Source organism: Bos indicus, chromosome 9 (genome assembly GCF_029378745.1).
Source record: "Bos indicus isolate NIAB-ARS_2022 breed Sahiwal x Tharparkar chromosome 9, NIAB-ARS_B.indTharparkar_mat_pri_1.0, whole genome shotgun sequence".
Classification (NCBI taxonomy): Eukaryota; Metazoa; Chordata; class Mammalia; order Artiodactyla; family Bovidae; genus Bos; species Bos indicus.
In genome coordinates, this window is record NC_091768.1 from 51720074 (window position 1) to 51739547 (window position 19474).

Below are 19474 nucleotides of genomic sequence, written 5' to 3' on the forward strand. Positions count from 1 at the left end.
ATGATGTCTACTGTGTATCCAAATTAATTGCTGTAGAATATACATTGTTCTGTATATTGTTAGCATAGGCATCTAAGACAATAGATATATCTGCATCAAGATACCCAGTTGAGAGTTGTTTTTAATGATTTTTATTTTACATTTTGAATAACAGAAGATTCACAGATATGAATGTTTTAAAGAAGGAAGGACCTTTAAATAATTAATACAGCTGGGCCTTACTCTACATAATACGTATATTCTTGAAATGTGCATCATAAAACTATTTTCTTTGCAAGTTAACTTGTATTTTCTCATTTATTTCCATCATAAAACTGAAGATCCATTCTCACTGAAGTAATTTTTGGCTCAAAGACAAGGATCACATTTAAGAATGAATCAACCCTTTTAAATCAATGGTAAATTTTATACTCAAATCTAGTAATTATCCTTAGTCTGATACTGTAGGTTATAACTCTCTCTCTTCTTTCGTGACACAGTCCTTATTTTAACCTTATTGTTAAGTACCTTGTATTTTCCACTCTGCTATACTATTTTTTAAAGAAATAAACATATATAAATGATAAACACATCAGAATATTCTTTCGAAGTAACATACAAACACAAATAATACATTTGTTAGTGAATGGTTTAAAAAAAAACAAAAACAGCTGACACTGCCAGTCACTGCAAGGACATGAGAAATGTCACAGACGAGGCACCTGTGGACCAGAGACCACGTTCATTGCAGATGCTACAGGTGAATCACTGCAGACTTTGCTAGGTCACGGGGCCTCTCTAGGATTTGGTTTCCTCATCTTTAAAATGAGGAGGCCACACTAAAGGGAAATATATTTGTCCCATTGTGAGATCCCAATGAAGGTGTTTTTCCTCTGCTGTCCTGTTCAGTACTTTCTATGCTTACTAATAATAATGTCTTTGTTCAACTTGGCAGTCCTTCTCATGGTAAGATAGACCATTAAAAAACCATGGCCATGTATTTTCATGTTCAAGAACGCCATTTCCCAAATAGTGTATTGTATATTTTTAGTGATTATTCTTACATTTAATTTTCATTTTTTCATGCTTACAGGTTTTCCCAGCTCTTCTAGTAAATTATAAATTTCTATAATTATTTCTGTCCTGAGTTTATAATTTGGACCTTAATATTTGTTTCTATATTTGAGACTCAAAATAATATCCAGTTGGCAAGGAATAGAATTCAAATTCTCTTGGGTATTTCTGTAACATGTAAAAGTCTGCAAAAGATTGTCAGAAATTGTTTCATCTCATTACACTAAACATGTTAATTAACTCTTTAAGTTCTATATTCTAATAAAGTGAATAACTGGTTGGGAAAACCATAAAGAGTCACATTTAAGCCCCACCTTAGGCACTTGTTAATTACCAATTGTAAAATACCCATAAGATTAAGCACCACATATTCGGAGAAGGACAGAAATGAAAGTTGTTTAACAGACTTTCATCTGGGAGAGATTTTATTAAGAGCCTCCTTCCTATATGCCAAGATATGAATGCTTGAGTATAATTCAATTTTATACAAAAGAAAATTCCATTCAAATCTAAAGATAGAATATTTCTATTCCAAGTTACTTTTCCCTGAATTACTGAGAAGAATTGAAAGAGAGTAATCCCAAATCATAAATGTATGAAACAAGTCTTCAAATAGTTGAAAAATAACATTGAGAAATTCTCAGGGCCATGGTTGACAGCAGAATGAGGCTGACTGTTGAGTGGGTTAAGGTTAATTCCATGATGTATAAAAGGAATATAGTCAAGTTGAATACGGGTAGCAAACCTTTGGTGCATGTGGCCATTTTCCTGTGATTCTTTTAAAAGGGAAGCACAGTGTGGAACCCCAAATGCCAGCCCTAAGTTATACAACCCACTGGGCTATACTTTTTTCAAAAGTTTAATTTCCATTGTTAGTCCCATGAAGAAGAGCCCTGCCCTCTCTATTTCCTTACAGAGCTGCTTTTGATGGAAAACTTTGTGGATGTTTGTGATATTGCTCAGAGCCCATTGGCAGATGAGCATCTCTTGCTGTGGCCTCCATCATTATTTGCCTGTCTTGTCTATTAACGAGCACTATCATCCCATCGTGGGATGACAGCTGCAACACGTACTCAGGCGCAATAAACAGCTAAATGAGGCGCACAGCAATTTCACTTGTCACCAGCGCCCTCGGCATGACTGGCTGCACAGCTTGATGCATAAATTCATGAGGCTGTTGCATATGATGGAGTATGCTTGGCTGAAAGAGGTGATGGATAGCAGGGCAGCTAAAAATGGCCATCACCTTGACTCTGTCAGGACATTTTTTAAAACTACCCCATCAGCTTTCTTGTATTCAATGCACTATCATAGCACAGAAGACTCTAAGGCACTGATTTGATACTTTTCTTCAATAAAGAGTTTTGTGGAGAGTTTTCTCTAAAAGGAGGTACCATGAACTGAGGTAGATTTCATATATTCATCTTCAACTGATGCTGCTAGATTAACTTCTGTTTAAGGATAGAATTTTCTACATAAAAATCTCAGAAATAAATTTCAGTCTCAATAATTGGGGGAAAACAATATAAAGTTTTGAAAATATTTCTGAACTGTACAGTTGAGCAGTGGATTGGCTAACATGAGATTTGAAGAATTTCAAAATAGGCATAGGGATATTTAAACACATAGATCCCAGAAATAGAACTTATGCATAACTCTTTGCAACATTGAATTAAATTCCAGGACACATCATTGCATCAGTGTTGGCAATGTATTTTCTAATTGGTATACAAAACATAAAGCAAGGGCTAATACTTTATAAAAGCAACTCCATCAAAGAAGCTACATAGGAGACTTTAAAAATAACCAATGATACAATGTATCCATTTCTCTAAAAATATCTCTTTAAACTCTGAACCACTCAGATTCTTGAATTTAAGCCAGAACTCCAGAACCTGTGGGCAGGGCCCGGGATATCCCACTGAAATGGGCTATACATCCTCCATCTATGTTAGTGGAAGTCATCTAAGGAAGACAAATATAAAGGCAACAAAATCAATGAGGCAGTTTCCTGCAAAGCTTTATACATTAATCTCTATCACACAGAGATATATACACACACCAGTATAAGGGAAGGAAGTCACTTGTTCTCTAATAAAAGAGAAAACCCTTGATAGTAAGCAATTAATACAGTTGTCATGATTAGTTATGCAGCTATGAATCAACACACACAGTAAAAATGACCACTTTCTATAGACACAAAATATCTATGATTCAATCATGGTGAAAATAGCCACCAATATGGGTGCTTACAAATGATTCTTATAGCTACTTTCCTTCTCTTCCTTTTGTAATAAAGTAGGAACTCCTGAGTGAGAGTTAACTGAACAGTTTAGACACATATAAGCTAGATCAGAAATGGCAACCCACTCCAGTGTTCCTGCCTGGAGAATCCCCAGGGATGGGGGAGCCTGGTGGGCTGCCGTCTATGGGGTCGCACAGAGTCGGACACAACTGAAGCGACTTAGCAGCAGCAGTAGCAGCAGCAAGCTAGATCAGACAACAAATTTATTCACCATTTTCCCTTTTGTTCTTATCTTCCCATATCCAAACTCACACTTCTCAAATGCACATGTTCCAAAATCCCCTAAAATACTTAGCAAAAGTATTTTTAAAAGAAAGCAAGACAAAGGTGAATTCTTGGGGGTAACTTTTAGTATTAATATGAATACAAAATAACATTCCAAATGATGCAGGAAGTGTCCAAATATGTAGGAGGAAAATACTTTTGAATTGTTTGAGAAACAGGGTTCTTTTAAAGAAGATAATTACATGGCATGATATCAGATGATATCCTTAAGATACTGTTTTAATAGCTACTTACCTGGCTAATCCGTGGACTGGGTGGCTCTGATGTGGGTAAGGATGTATGGATGTTAGCCATTGTTCAGGAGGGCAGATGGAGAAGAGAAATTTAAAAGAATAGGGAAGACTAATTCTCCAGGCGAGAATAACTGGAATGGGTTGCCATTTCCTTCTCCAGAGGATCTTCCCGACCCGAGGATTGAACCTGGGCATCCTGCATTGCAGGAAGATTCTTTACCCTCTGAGCCATCAAGGAAGCCCATGAAGGAGATTCCTTATCAATAAGACTAGATTGGAGGACACTGTGAATTAATAAAGATAAAAACATGCTTTGTGTACTTACTTTTAAGTCAAACATTGTAAGATCAAAATTAGAGTGAGATAATGAGACACTCTACTCAAGTACAAAATTAAACAGAGTACAAAAAAACTCAATAATCAAGATAAATGATAATTTAATACAATATATTTTAAAATAGAAAGTAATGCAGAATATTCATAATTGTATTAGTTCTATTGTTGTATCAAAATCACTGCAAACTTTATAGCTTAAAACAATTGCCATTTATTATCTCTATTTCTGTGGGTCAAAAGCCTATCACAGGCAGGACTGGATCTACTTAAGATCCTACTATAAGGATGAATAAAATATCAAAATTTTAAATAAAAACAAGATTTAAACCTGCCCTTGCATGACCATGACTCACTTCCTTACCCAGGACCCAACTGTGTTTCTGATAAAAAAATAATTTTTTTAAAGCAAAAACAGGAAGCTGGCCTATGAGTCATAATTTCCCACTTTGAATTTTTAAAACATGGAATTAAAATATTATTTCTTGATTGATGGCACGCTCTCCTTAAATTCTTGTACCCACAGTGAGTGCCTCAGTCACCTCATACTGGTCTCAGCCTTCAGTTTCACCTCAACTGTCCTGCGTAATTTTCCTCACCACCTTGTAAGGTGGACCTGGCCAGTCCCTATCACAAATGGGAACACAGAGAAGGTATTTAATTTGTTTACATTCATACAAGTATTAGGGCTTCCCTCGTGTCTCAGATGGTAAAGAATCTGCAGGAGACCCTGCTTCAATCCCTGGAACAGGAATATCCCCTAAAGAAGGGAATGGCAATCTATTCCAGTATTCTTGCCTAGAGAGTCCCATGGACAGAGGAACCTGGCAGGCTGCAGTCCACGGGGTCGCAAAGAGTCAGAATTCACATTCTACTACTATACAGGTATTGAAAGACAGAGCTGGGATCCGAATTCAGATTTACCTGACTCCAGAAACCAAGTTATTGGTTGTGGGCCTTACTAGGAAGGGTTGAAGAGCAGAGGCTGTGTCAGCAACTCAGATCATGGATTCAGAATACTTTACCCAGCATTCCCACACTGTGGATTTAAATTATTAAATTATTTAAGTCTCAGGTTGAGATAATAACAGGTGCCTTTTATAGTTTATGGAAGGGGTAAGTGACGAGATTGTAAATTTTTTAAGATCAGGGACAGTCTTCAGTTTTATATATAGCTAGTATGCAATAGCTCTGTGAATGAATTAATATTGAAGAAATGAATGAGATAAAATAATATAAAGGTCTATGACTGTTACGATCTATGAAGTACCATACAAGTATGATATGCCTTCTGCAGAAACATTAGATGCTTCAGTTAGGGAAATATCCAAATTATATATTGTTTTATGGAGTTGTCTCTCATGATTGGTTTCCTTAATATATTAATTATTTGAGTCTGAAGGCCTAGATTATAATATTAGACAAACATAGTGATTGCAGGTTGGACTCTGTGCTCTCTAAATTGATGACACAAGACTAAGTAATGTGGTGACTAGAACTGACTATAAAAAATGTAAACCAAAAATAAATCCCTTAATGATAAATTCAGTTCAGTTCAGTTGTTCAGTCATGCCTGACTCTCTGTGACCCCATGGACTGCAACACGCCAGGCTTCCCTGTCCATCACCAACTCCTGCAGTTTGCTCAAACTCATGTCCATTGAGTCGCTGATGCCATCCAACCATCTCATCTTCTGTTGTCCCCTTCTCTTCCTGCCTTCAATCTTTTTCAGCATCAGGGTCTTTTCCAATGATAAACTAGCTTTTATTTATTTTTCAGAGTGATGATTCTGTTGGACTGTGTTCTACAAATAGAACAACTCCTGGTTAATTTAGCCGAGGAAAGAAAAAAAGAGAGAGAAAGAAGGAGAAAGGGAAGGAGGAAGGCAGGAAAGGAAAGGGGGAAAAAGAAAAAAGAAAGAAAGGGAGGGGAGAAAAAAGGAAGGAGGTAAGAAAAGAAGGAAGGAAGGGAGGGAGGGAAGGAGAGAGAATGAAGGAGGGAAAGAAAGGAATAAAGAAAACATCTTTCTTGGATAATTCAGATAATTAGACAACATGATATTTTGAAATATGTTACCTAGAGTCATAACCAACTCTACAATTTGAACTTTAGTATTATTTGCATTTATTAAATTACTACAGAAATTTTTACATTGAATATGTTTTCTTTTTTGAGAAAAAAAAAAGGTGACAACCTAACCTAAATGAACATCAGCCAAAGCAGAGTGCAAAACATTGGAGAGGACTCAGAGGTACATTTTATACTCAACTTTTGGCTAAGCTAGGGCTCAGCACTAGTGCGTTCCAGATGACAGATTGGAGCTGCGCTTGGCTCTTTATGGATTTGGCTGATATCTGGCTGACCAGAAAAACCTTTTCTTCCTCTGAAAACCCAAGTACCAAATACCTATTTTTTAAAATAAATTATTCCAATGCATTCATTTCTAATATCCTTATTATGCTTTTTTCTATATAGCCACATTGATAGTGATATATAAAATGTGAAACAAATTATATTTACCTCAAACTTTTATTAATTATATATTTTTAATCCATGGATACACAAATGCTAGATTCAGCATGCTAAAACATAGTAAAGAGGCTATTACTTATTATTCCTGTATGCATAAGTGTTTACAAGCAATATATTTTTCCATCTTTAAATTTTGTCCTTTCTTTATTTCCCTACTCATTGACAATGATGCATCATTTTTATAAAGTAATACCACATAAACTACATATGTTTCTAGATATAATGGCTTGAATTAACGCTGCCTTTTCTATTGGCCTCCTGCACTAACTTGTCTTTTCTTTATATACATTATTGTCTTTTTTCTTAATTATTCTCTTTTCCTTATACTACACAATGATGAGTCTTTCTATTTTAGGAGTTATGGAAGAGAGTGTCTCTACCAGAATCTGATTCAGATCCCACTTCAAAAAGACAAACGATTAAACAAACTCCCTGGTATTTTCCAGAATGAAAAAAAAAACAATCAACATAACCTCTTTGTTTAGCTTCAATGTTAGTCATCTAGGATAGATCTGATCATGTTATTTTCCTGCTTCAGGTGACTCAAGGTTTTCTGTTTCTAGGCTAAGACTTTAGGACTCTAATCACAGCCTCCAGAGCACATGGCCTGGCCCTGCTCCTGCCCAACTACTTCTGTGTCATCCTACTCATTACTCTCTCTCCTTTAGCTATGCTTGATTTCTCCTTTTTCCACCCACATCGTCCACATACTTATATGGATTAACCCATTTTTTAGTTTAATACTCAAAATGACTTGAGGAATTAGACAATTATGTTATTTCTACTTATAAGTGACATGGACATGTTGGTAAGAAGTCACAGAGCTAAGATCTACCCATCAGCCAGAACTTAAGCACTCCTGGGAATTTTTATAGAGAAAAGTCTACACATGTTCTTCAACTTAGGATGGGATTGTATCCCAAAACATTCGTAAGTAAAAGAATATTGTAAGTTGAAAACACATTTTATGCACCTAACTTATTGAACACCATAGTTTAGCATGGCCCATCTTAAACATATTCAGAACACTTGTATTAGTGTACAGTTGGGCAGAATAATCTCTACCCAGAGCCTTTTTAATAATAAAATGCTGAATATCTCATATAACTTATTGAATATTCTGCTTAAGTAAAAAAGGGGAGGAATGTATGGGCACAGATAGTATGTCAGTTGTGAACACTTGTGATCACATGGCTGATGGAAACTGCAGCTCTTGCTAATACTCAACATCACAAGAGTTTGTATTCCTTATCATTAGCCTTGAAAAAAGATAAAAAATTAGAATTTGATGTATGGTTTCTAGTGAAAGAATATGACTTTTGTACCACCGTCAAGTTGAAAAATCTTAAATTGAACAACTGTAAGTTGTGGACATCTCTATTTTGTTGTTTCATTTGCCTACTTTACTTTTATTTGATACTTTAGTTACAAGTATCTTGTAACTAGACAAATATCTTTGGTAAAACAAAAATAGTTAACTCCTTTCTAGGCAGTAAATGTCAATGTACCAGTCTTTCAAATACTTTTTCTAAGAACCTGTGTATCCTCACCTTCTTCTAATTTGATGTGCATTTCTGTATAAACACTTCTAAATAGTTTACAGGCCAATCCCTCAGATATCTATAATGGATTTGACATTCTTTGAACATGTGTATTCTCATACTATTAATTAGTTTGTATATTTTTGAGATGATGATATTGATTAGTTTGTACAGTAATTTTGAGGCATTATGACTAAGATGATCAATGTTTCTGCCAAATGCTCATCTACAGGAAATTCAAAATGAAAGATTCTCTTCTAAGAGGCTATTTGCCCAGAGATAACTCTTTGAAAAATGGACAGGAAAACATCAAGTTAAATTGATACATCACTATACTATTTAGGTAGTAAATGACAATTGCAGAGATATGACAGGAAAGAAAATTGTGATACTTTGCAATAAAGTATTAACTCCTATCCCCTTCTCCAATGACGATGATATTAAATGCTTATTAATGAATTCTTTACTATTTACTGGCAGGGAGCACTTTTAGTGAAAGGTAATTGGACTTGGAGGTTTATAAACTTTTCTCTGTTAATTACTTGTGTTCTTGGGCAAGTTAAACCTTCTCTATTTATAAAATGGGTAGCTTTACTTTCCATGTAGGTTTTGAGGATTAAATGAGATAAGATGTAAAAGGTATAGCTCTGGATTTACATATATTAGAGGTTATGTACCCAACACCTTTATTTTTAACTCCTCTCTAATTAGTCTAGAATATATTGATAGTAGTTAATTCTTATTAAAACTTATTTTAGCTTTCAGTATTGAGTTATTCTAGTCATACAAAATAAGTGACAACATCATGGCACTGAGTTTATAGGTGAAATGAACACCCTGATCACATTATTGGTTTTGTAGGACATAGATTTCTCTTAAATAATTATAGATTTCAAATTGCTGCTAAGTTGCTTCAGTCGTGTCCAACTCTGTGCGACCCCATGGACTGCAGCCTACCAGGCTTCTCCATCCATGCGATTCTCCAGGCAAGAACACTGGAGTGGGTTGCCATTTCCTTCTCCAATGCATGAAAGTGGAAAGTGAAAGTGAAGTTGCTCAGTCATGTCTGACTCTCAGCGACCCCATGGACTTCAGCCGACCAGTCTGCTCCATCCATGGGATTTTCCGGGCAACAGTACTGGAGTGGGGTGCCATTGCCTTCTCCCAGATTTCATATTAGCACAAAATAAACTTGAGTATTTATTTTCTGATGCAAAATAGAATTAGTAGACTTAGCTTTTGGCTTGATAAAGATGACCAAAATTATAAAGTTAGAGTCCCGTTAAAAACAAATATAAACTAGAATTTCAACTATTAATTGGAACATTATCCAATATATGTACATTGGATAACACATGATTCCAATGCTTTGATTTGTGACTAGAATTTTGGTATAGAATACCCACTCCAATATTCTTGCCTGGAAATCCCATGGATAGTGGAGCTGGTGGATTATAGTCCATGGGGTTGAAAGAATCAGACACGACTGAAAGTGACTAACAGGACGACTTGACTCACATGAATATATGGCACGTTTTACATATAAAAGTAGTATTAAAAAGGAAAAGGTCTGAAAAGAAAATGTAAGAAGTAATATTATATTTATATAAAAACATTAACATGAAAGTAATATTTTTAAAGATTGTTTGGAAGAAGAGTTTCCTAATCTCCTAAATTTCCTCATTTTAGGAGTTTCTTAGGAGGATTAAAATTTCCTAATCTATCCAAAATACGAATATAATTAAAATTTCAGTTACCCCTACATCTCCTATAGTATGTGATATCCTTAAAATAATCAATGAATGATAACAAACAACTGAAGGAATGAATGAATACACTTATAAAAATGATATCCCATGTTATATACATCCTCCCCTTCTGGTGCAGGTGACAGAATTTTGTAATTCAAGATTCAACAAAAAGAAATTGTATTTGGCAAAACTAATACAATTATGTAAAGTTTAAAAAAAAAAAAAAGAAATTGTATGAAGCTATAACTTCTAAACCAATAGAGTTTATTATTGTACTTTGGCTCACTCTAAAATAAAGACACTAAGGGAGACTATGGTAGATTCAAAATTTAAACCAAAATCATGTATTAAATAAAAATACACACTCTCAGTTACTGACATTATAAGGTCACACTTATTGATTCTGAAAATCTGATTTGCTATCTATTCTACTTCTTACAGCTATTTTTTTTTAATCAAGTAGAGTTGCTATTAAAGTGCTGCACTCAATATGCCAGCAAATTTGGAAAACTCAGCAGTGGCCACAATACTGGAAAAGGTCAATTTTCATTCCAATCCCAAAGAAAGGCAATGCCAAAGAATGTTCAAACTACTTCACAATCGTACTCATCTCACATGCTAGCAAAATAAAGCTCAAAATTCTCCAAGCCAGGCTTCAGCAGTTCATTAACCATGAACTTCCAGATGTTCAAGCTGGATTTAGAAAAGCCAGAGGAACCAGAGACAAATTGCCAACATCTGTTGGATCATAGAAAAAGTTAGAGAATTCCAGAAAAACATGTACTTCTGCTTTATCGACTACACCAAAGCCTTTGACTGTGTGGATCACAACAAACCAGAAAATTCTTCAAGAGATGAGAATACCAGACCACCTTACCTGCCTCTTGAGAAATATGCATGCACGTCACAAAGCAACAGTTAGAACTTCTTTGGAACAACAGACTGGTTCCAAATCGGGAAAGGAGTACGTCAAGTTTGTGTATTGTCACATAGCTTATTTAACTTATATGCAGACTATATTATGCAAAATGCCAGGATGGATGAAGCACAAGCTGGAATCAAGAATCCTGGGAGAAATATCAATTACCTCAGATATGCAGATGACACGACCATTATGGCAGAAAGTGAAGAATAACTAAACAGCCTCTTCATGAAAGTGAAAGAGGAAAGTGAAAAAGTTGCCTTAAAACTCAACATTCAGAAAACTAAGATCATGACATCCGGTCCCATCACTTCATTGCAAATAGATGGGGAAACAATGGAAACAGTGAGAGACTTTATTTTCTTGGGCTCCAAAATCACTGCAGATGGTGACTGCAGCCATGAAATTAAAAAACGCTTGCCCCTTGGAAGAAAAAACCATGAACAACCTAGACGGCTTCTTAAAAAGCAAAGACATTACTTTGCCAACTAAGGTCCATCTATCTAGTCAAGGCTATTGTTTTTCCAGCAGTCATGTATGGATGTGAGAGTTGGACTATAAAGTAAACTGAGCACCCAAGAATTGATGCTTTTTAACTGTGGTGTTGGAGAAGACTCTTGAAAGTCCCTTGGACTGCAAGGAGATCCAATTAGTCAATTCCAAAGGAAATCAGTCCTGAGTATTCATTGGAAGGACTAATGTTGAAGCTGAAACTCCAATAGTTTGGCTACCTAATGTGAAGAACTGACTCACTGGAAAGGATCCTGATGCTGGGAAAGATTGAAGGCAGGAGGAGAAGGAGACGGCAGAGGATGAGATGGTTGGATGGTATCACTGACTCAATGGACATGAGTTTGAGCAAATCCCAGGAGTTGGTGATGGACAGGGAAGCCTGGCGAGCTGCAGTCCATGGGGCCACAGTCGGACATGACTGAGCTACTAAAGTGAACTGAGAGTTGCTGTGACTTTATCATATTGAAGTCACATCTTTTCTATTCCTTAGTTAACACCTAGATCTAGACTCATGCAGTCTCTACCCCTCATTTTACCTACCCTCTCCTTTTTCCCAGTTACATGTTTAAAGGTCTATATTGGTCATTTCATTGCCTTGTTAAAAAATCCTCATTTATTCCTTTTGCTAATAGCTTTGTGTTTTTCAAGCTGCACCACAGTTTCTATGGACTCTTTGAGAGGCCTCGGGGTCTTCTGGGAGTAGGGAGAAAGGATGTTTCAAAGGACAAAGGAGAGCAGGAGTCTTGACATCTAACCTACTTCAAGTAGAGAAGTACAGATTTTATCTGTTCCATAGATTAGATTTCTGTTAAAGATTTCATTTAATGAAAGGCTAAAAACTGCTTGAAAACCATTGGTTTATATATGGTCTCCACTCCCTTTAGAGTCCCAGCCATGGTCTTTTTCCAACGAGTGAAGCACACCTATCCAGATTTGTATTATGCCATACTTTTCCATGTTTCTTGTTTCAGTCACACCAGGACACTCATGGTTTTTACTGTGAGTTTTTGTATTTTCCCTCAGCTTTTGTTCATAGACTCTTCGACCCTTGAATCCCCCAACTCCTCCTTGCTGAACTCCTACTACCCTTCAAAGCTCAGTTCAAATGACACCTGCTTCTTCTCATCCTTGAAACATTCTCCTTTTGATTCTTTGGAATTTCAATTACTCATTTTTGAACCTCTACTGTAACTACTATTATATTTTGCCTGTGCACTTGAATACATGTTTACTTATCCATGAGACTGTAAACTGTTTGATGTCAGAAATCACAATACATTCAAGTTGCCTTATTGCACACCTATATTTAACTCTTTATAAATTTTATTAGGAGGGCTTCCCTGGTGACTCAGACAGTGAAGAATCTTCCTGCAGTACAGGAAACCAGGGGCAACCCCTAGGTTGGGAAGACCCCTTGGAGAAGGGAATGGCTACCCACTCCAATATTCTTGTCTGGGGACTTCCATGGACAAAGGATCCTGGTGGGCTAAATATAGCTCATGGGGGTTGCAAAGAGTCAGACATGACTGAATGACTTTCACACTTTCACTCACATTTTATTAAGTAATAATCAAAGAAATAAGTAATAATAAATAAATGAAGTATACTGCACATTTCTTAGATCAATTTTATTCAATTATTGAAAAAAACTGTATCCTGTTATACTAGATGCTAAGCATTGAATTCAATTCTTTTTAAAATAATATTTTAATGAATATGGCTAGAATTAATCTTGCCAGCCAAAACTCTTTAAGTTTGCCAAAAAGGGTTCATTACTTCTGATTTAAAAATGTGGAAACTGAAGGACTAGGAGATTATAGTATTTTTTCTTTTCATTTTGGAAAATGGGCCTAGAGAACAAAAATGATATACTTGTTTTCTCTACTTAACCCACTAGGGAACCTGTATTTCACCTTAACTTTTCGTTGTTAGTTTTCTGCAGAACATTTCAGATAACATTTGCTTAAACTTCCTTGAAAACTTTTCCCCCTTTCCTCAGTGTGTGAGCAGCTTCCATTTCGTGGTGATACAGGGTCTATTTGGATAAGTCATACATATTTAGTTCTTTTTAATCTTAGCTCACATCAGCCCTTCTAGCCCCTCAATCATTTTTGTAGCTCTCTCTGAATTCCCTCCAGTACGATGACATCCTTCTGCTTCTGAGGTTTTCATAAATGGACACACTTGTCTGACTCACGATGTGTTATCTCTGCATGTGCTGCCCAAACAGTTTTTATAAACCACTATATCATCCTGTGCCATCTCATACTAATTTTCTGTAACTATCACTCCCAGGTTTCATTCAACATTCCTATTTTCCAAGTATAGTAGCTCCATTTCCCTGATTATCTGTGAATTTTCATCCAAGATGCATTACTTTACATCTTTCAGAGCCTAATCTTATTGTGATATCGCCTACTCAGACCTGTAACCTCTCTATATTCTCTAAACATATTTTCAGTTATAGCTTGTGCTTGCAAACCACCCAAATTTTGTGATATTTCTAAATGTAATACGTGATTCAGCTACCCTTTCTAATAATTAGTCAAATCAAAATAATATACAGACTCTTGCCGTTTCCCTTTATCTCTTTCTTCAAGGAAAATACATACAAATCTTAGGTAGTCTTGCCACTCAGTCTATTTTTACCTGTTTTATCTTTCTCTTCCACTCAGTCTATTTTTATCTATTTTATCTTTCACTTCCATGCTTTCATGTGGATGAGTGACTGATGCATCACACAATTCCCAGCCTACTGGGGTTCATCATATTTTTAATATAATGTACTACAATACATATCAAGCCATGTAGTGCATCCTCTAGTTCACAAAAAGCATTTTCTTTCTACTGTTTTATTAGACTCTGAAAGTTGTAATTCAAGAATGTATTGAACTTAAGTTACTCTTTTGGATAAAAATAAATCATTCTTCTTTGCATTCTAGCTTAAGAATGGAGGAAATGTTCTTTTTTTATGAATTAACCCTTTATCCATCTTAGTTGGACAGACAAAGCCTCAGAATTCCTTCCACACTTCCTTCTAAGGTATTCCTGCCTATAAGTCCTGCTAGGGGAAATGGGCCCAGGTGGATGATCCTGTAAGCATAAAATGGATAATATTCTGTTGTTTGGACCTGTGGTGAAGACCTGATACAAAGGTAGTCCAACTGGAGCCTTCCTGGTGGTCTGATGCTGTCCATATAAAGATATAATGATACAACATATATCAATATTTTTATGTATCTGCAAAAGTAATGAAAGTATTGTTATTAAAATTTTAATAGTGGGAAACTTGAGATAAAAAGAATATGAATGGTTTGTTCAACTCCACACAGATCAGTCAAAAGGATACTTGCAGCACCAGGAATCCAATATTTATAATTGCAAGAAAGCCCAGAGTTAACCCATTGGCTAACTTGGTTAATGAATATTGGTGATTTTGACTACCCAGACTAAAAAATCCTTCCTCTTTGGAAGAACATCTCCAACTAAGTGGGAAATAGGGTTTCCCAAAACAGATGCTGAGAAGGGGTAGCTGGTATCAAAGTGTTGGATCTCCATTAACTGCAGAAATCTCTCCTCTTCTGTACACATCCTTTAAAGCTAAAGTCACTGTGGGACTCACCCACATCCTTGACCTGAATTACTTTCTCGAGGATTTCTATTACTATCTGGTGGGGTCATTCCTCATAAGAAGGTCCTATATGTATTTTAACTGGAGTACTTATATATTTTGTAGTGGGAAATATTCAGGACATCTCGCTTGCCCTTCTGCCAGGAGGAAAAGATGGAAATGACTTCATGAATCTATGTTATTCCTGACCTGGAAAGTCCTTGAGGCCTCCTCTGTGTGTATGCCCTCTGCCAGACCATGCCCGCAGGTAGAGGTGGCAACACATTTTTTTTAAAAGTAATTGAACAATGAATCCATCCATTTGATTCATTAGTTGACTAAAACAATAGATCAATGACAATTCATTAAAACCTCAGCCTGTTAAGCATTAAACTCTGGTAGAGATATCTTCTAAGGAATCAATGGAACTCAGAAATGGATAGGGCATCTCAGGAATGTTGACCTACTCAAAGGCTCTTGGCTTATCCTGGGTCATGAAATACTTTGCCTATCTGAGGAAATGCAGGGATTCTTCTTAAAGAAAAATGCATATATGCACAGAATATACTTGGTCTATGGTTCCAGCTCTTGGAAGCTCATCCACAGACCCCAAGGTATGTATGGCATAGCCAAAATTCCTCACAGGAAGAATCTGATTAATTTGTAGCTACTAGTATTATTACCCTTGGACACAAACCATATCTGTTTTCCACAGTCACTTAATTTATTTATTTTTCCAACTACAATTTTATTTTATTTTTAAACTTTAAAAAATTGTATTAGTTTTGCCAAATATCAAAATGAATCCACCATAGGTATACATGTGTTCCCCATCCTGAACCCTCCTCCCTCCTCCCTCCCCATACCATCCCTCTGGGTCGTCCCAGTGCACCAGCCCCAAGCATCCAGTATCGTGCATTGAACCTGGACTGGCAACTCGTTTCATATATGATATTTTACCTGTTTCAATACCATTCTCCCAAATCATTCCACCCTCTCCCTCTCCCACAGAGTCCATAAGACTGTTCTATACATCAGTGTCTCTTTTGCTGTCTCGTACACCGGGTTATTGTTATGATCTTTCTAAATTCCATATATATGCGTTAGTATACTGTATTGGTGTTTTTCTTTCTGGCTCACTTCACTCTGTATAATAGGCTCCAGTTTCATTCACCTCATTAGAACTGATTCAAATGTATTCTTTTTAATGGCTGAGTAATACTCCATTGTGTATATGTACCACAGCTTTTTTATCCATTCATCTGCTGATGGACATCTAGGTTGCTTCCATGTCCTAGCTATTATAAACAGTGCTGCGATGAACATTGGGGTACACGTGTCTCTTTCCCTTCTGGTTTCCTCTAAATAGACATTTCTCCAAAGAAGACATACAGATGGCTAACAAACACATGAAAAGATGCTCAACATCACTCATTATCAGAGAAATGCAAATCAAAACCACTATGAGGTACCATTTCACACCAGTCAGAATGGCTGCGATCCAAAAGTCTACAAGTAATAAATGCTGGAGAGGGTGTGGAGAAAACGGAACCCTCTTGCACTGTTGGTGGGAATGCAAACTAGTACAGCCACTATGGAGAACAGTGTGGAGATTCCACAGTCACTTTAAAATCACCCTTTAGGCACTCCCAAGTCTGAAGAGTCCAGAGAAGAATGTCTAATGAACTCTGCCTGTGTCACATTCATAGAGGATTAGATGCAAGGCAGTTGGAGAAGGTACCAGCTACCCCTTCTCAGTTGTAGGAGACTGTACCTCCCACTTATTTTGGGATGTTCTTCCAAAGAGGAAGGGTGTTTGAATCTGAGTAGTCAAAATTACAAACCACAAATATTAATTGATTCTCAAAAACAAAGCAAAGAGCTAAATTTTTGCAAAGTTGAAAAAAACAAAACAAAACACCACATTCCACTACTCCAATCCAGTGTTAGTTTTCAGTATTTCCTTCATTTTCCCCCAATTAGTTATTTTTCTTATCATCATCTTACCTTCAATTTTGTTTTGCTTCTCACTCCGTATGAGTATTATACAAAAAACAGCAAACTGAAAACTCTATGTTATATCATATATTTATGTAATATATAATTGTATATCTGTACATCTATCTATCAGGTAATCTATCCATCTTTTCTTGAAACGAAATGTAAAATAATATTAATAGCATTATGTCTGGATAGTACAATTTTTATCGCTATATGTTTCTGTATTCTATGGCTTCTAGAGTGTGTTCTAAGATTTCTTTTTTACTGGGAATCCCCTGGTGGTCCAGTGGCTAGGACTCTATACTTTCATTGCGGAGGGCCTGGGTTCAATCCTTGGTTAGGGAACTAAAATCCTGCAAGCCATGTGACATGGTCAAAAAAATTTTTTTAATGTTAGAAACAAACAAAAAATGCTAAGATTTCCTTTTCAGAAGAAGAAATGCAGCAAAAGTAACAAAATAAATCAGTTTCCATATGTCCATATTTTCCATAGCATGGTATTTGTAATACTAATTTTTACCTGTAGCATAATTTCCATTGAGTAATTGAGGGCAGTAATATTAGCTATTATCTTTTTTTACTGTCATAAAATGCATATTTTTTCTATTTTTGGATTACTTTTCCAAAATAATTTCCATAAATGCAGTTATTGGCTCAAAGGTTGCAAATATTTTATTACTCAGTAGATATTGCCAAACTGCTTTCCAAAATCTTGTACCAATCGATAATGCCTCCAATTAAAAATGAAGGGTGATAATTTCATGGTTTCCTTGTCTACATCTATAATTTAATTTAAAAATTTTGATAACCTAATATAAAAAATGGCAATTGATTTTTGTTTTACTTTGCTTGCCCCTGTTAACCTGAGCAATGTGTAACATGCTCCATATATATTTACAAACTTACTACATTACTCTGCATATTCTATTTAGTGTAGTGTCTGTTCTATATATACTCAAGTATTACACATACTTAAGAGTACAGCATATCATTACTTAATTTACCTAATCATCAATTTTGTTTATAAACAGAGAATCACATTTTATACTATTCTGCAATAAGCAAGCAAACATATTTTCATATTTGCTCAAATGGGTCTATTTGTCTTACTAGGGCTACATCTTCCCTCTCTTCCCAAGCAGGAAAAGTAAGCAAACACAGGCACACACAAAAACACAAAAACACAAATTCAAAACAAATGAGTAGATATGTTTTGATTTGTTGATGGATAAATATGATAATTCTTAAATGTTAGTTTTTCTTATTGACAACTCTAGATCACTCATTCTCCCAGATTAATTTTCCCCCTGATTTTAAGATAATTCCCTTTCTGTTTGTTGAACTGAAAGCAAGTCTGCTTGCCTGATCATGGAGTATCAGATGAGTCAATAGGGTTGGCTACTGGACAATTTACGGCTTCAAATCAATCATCTTCATTAGTGACAGAGAAAAAATCCAGTGTCAGTGGGGATTTATGATGAAGAGTTATGGTGGCAAAGGGATAGATGAGAAAGATGTTTGTGACTCTGGGGATTTAGTCTGACCACAATGAAGAGAATGGAAGGTAAGAAGTGTGTGCTTGTTTGGCATAACAAAAGCAATGCATTGGGAAGAGAAGGGTGAAATGAATCAGGTTTGACTGAAAGTTTGCTCTGTGCAAGAGGTGAATATTTGAGTTGTTCACTTGCTCCAAACAAAACACTTCCTCATTTTTACTCCCAGGATGGCAGGAAAGGAGTGAAATGAAGAAAACTTAGTGATAAGTTGGAAGAAGCAAATATCAGAGTGGTCTGGTATGATTGAATAGCAGATATGAAAAAGAGAGGAAAACTTTTTCATTTTATAGAGATGGGAAAAAATAACCATGAAATTTTGAAAGATAATGAAGTCTTCAATGTCTTTAATACCTAGGAAGGTATTAAAACATTGAGAAATGCAAGACTGGCAGAGGAAAGAAGGATGAAGATAGAGATTGGGGATTTATCTACACAGAGAAGGAGTCAAAACCATCATAGAACAGCTCTTTCAGAGGACAGTTGAGAAAAAAAATTACATCTATCTCTCCAAGTACTATAGGACACAGGAAGGTACTATGAAAAAGCAGAGGAGTCAGCAGAAAGGACCCATAGAGTCAGGGAGCAATATTTATGGAAAGGCCACTTTGTGGCATTTGCTAATTAGTTACATATGTAGAAAAATGAATGACGTGTTTAGTATGAAATTTCAAGATTTTATTCAAGGAAGAGTAGGAAAACAAAACAAAAGGAATAAACCAATTTATCTGGTCATATTTTAAAAATTCTTTCAAGAAAGTAAAATAACTGTTATGCTTTATTTGATCTGAAATCCTAAAATGACAACAGCCAGAAAGCCACAATTATGCTTGTGCAGATGT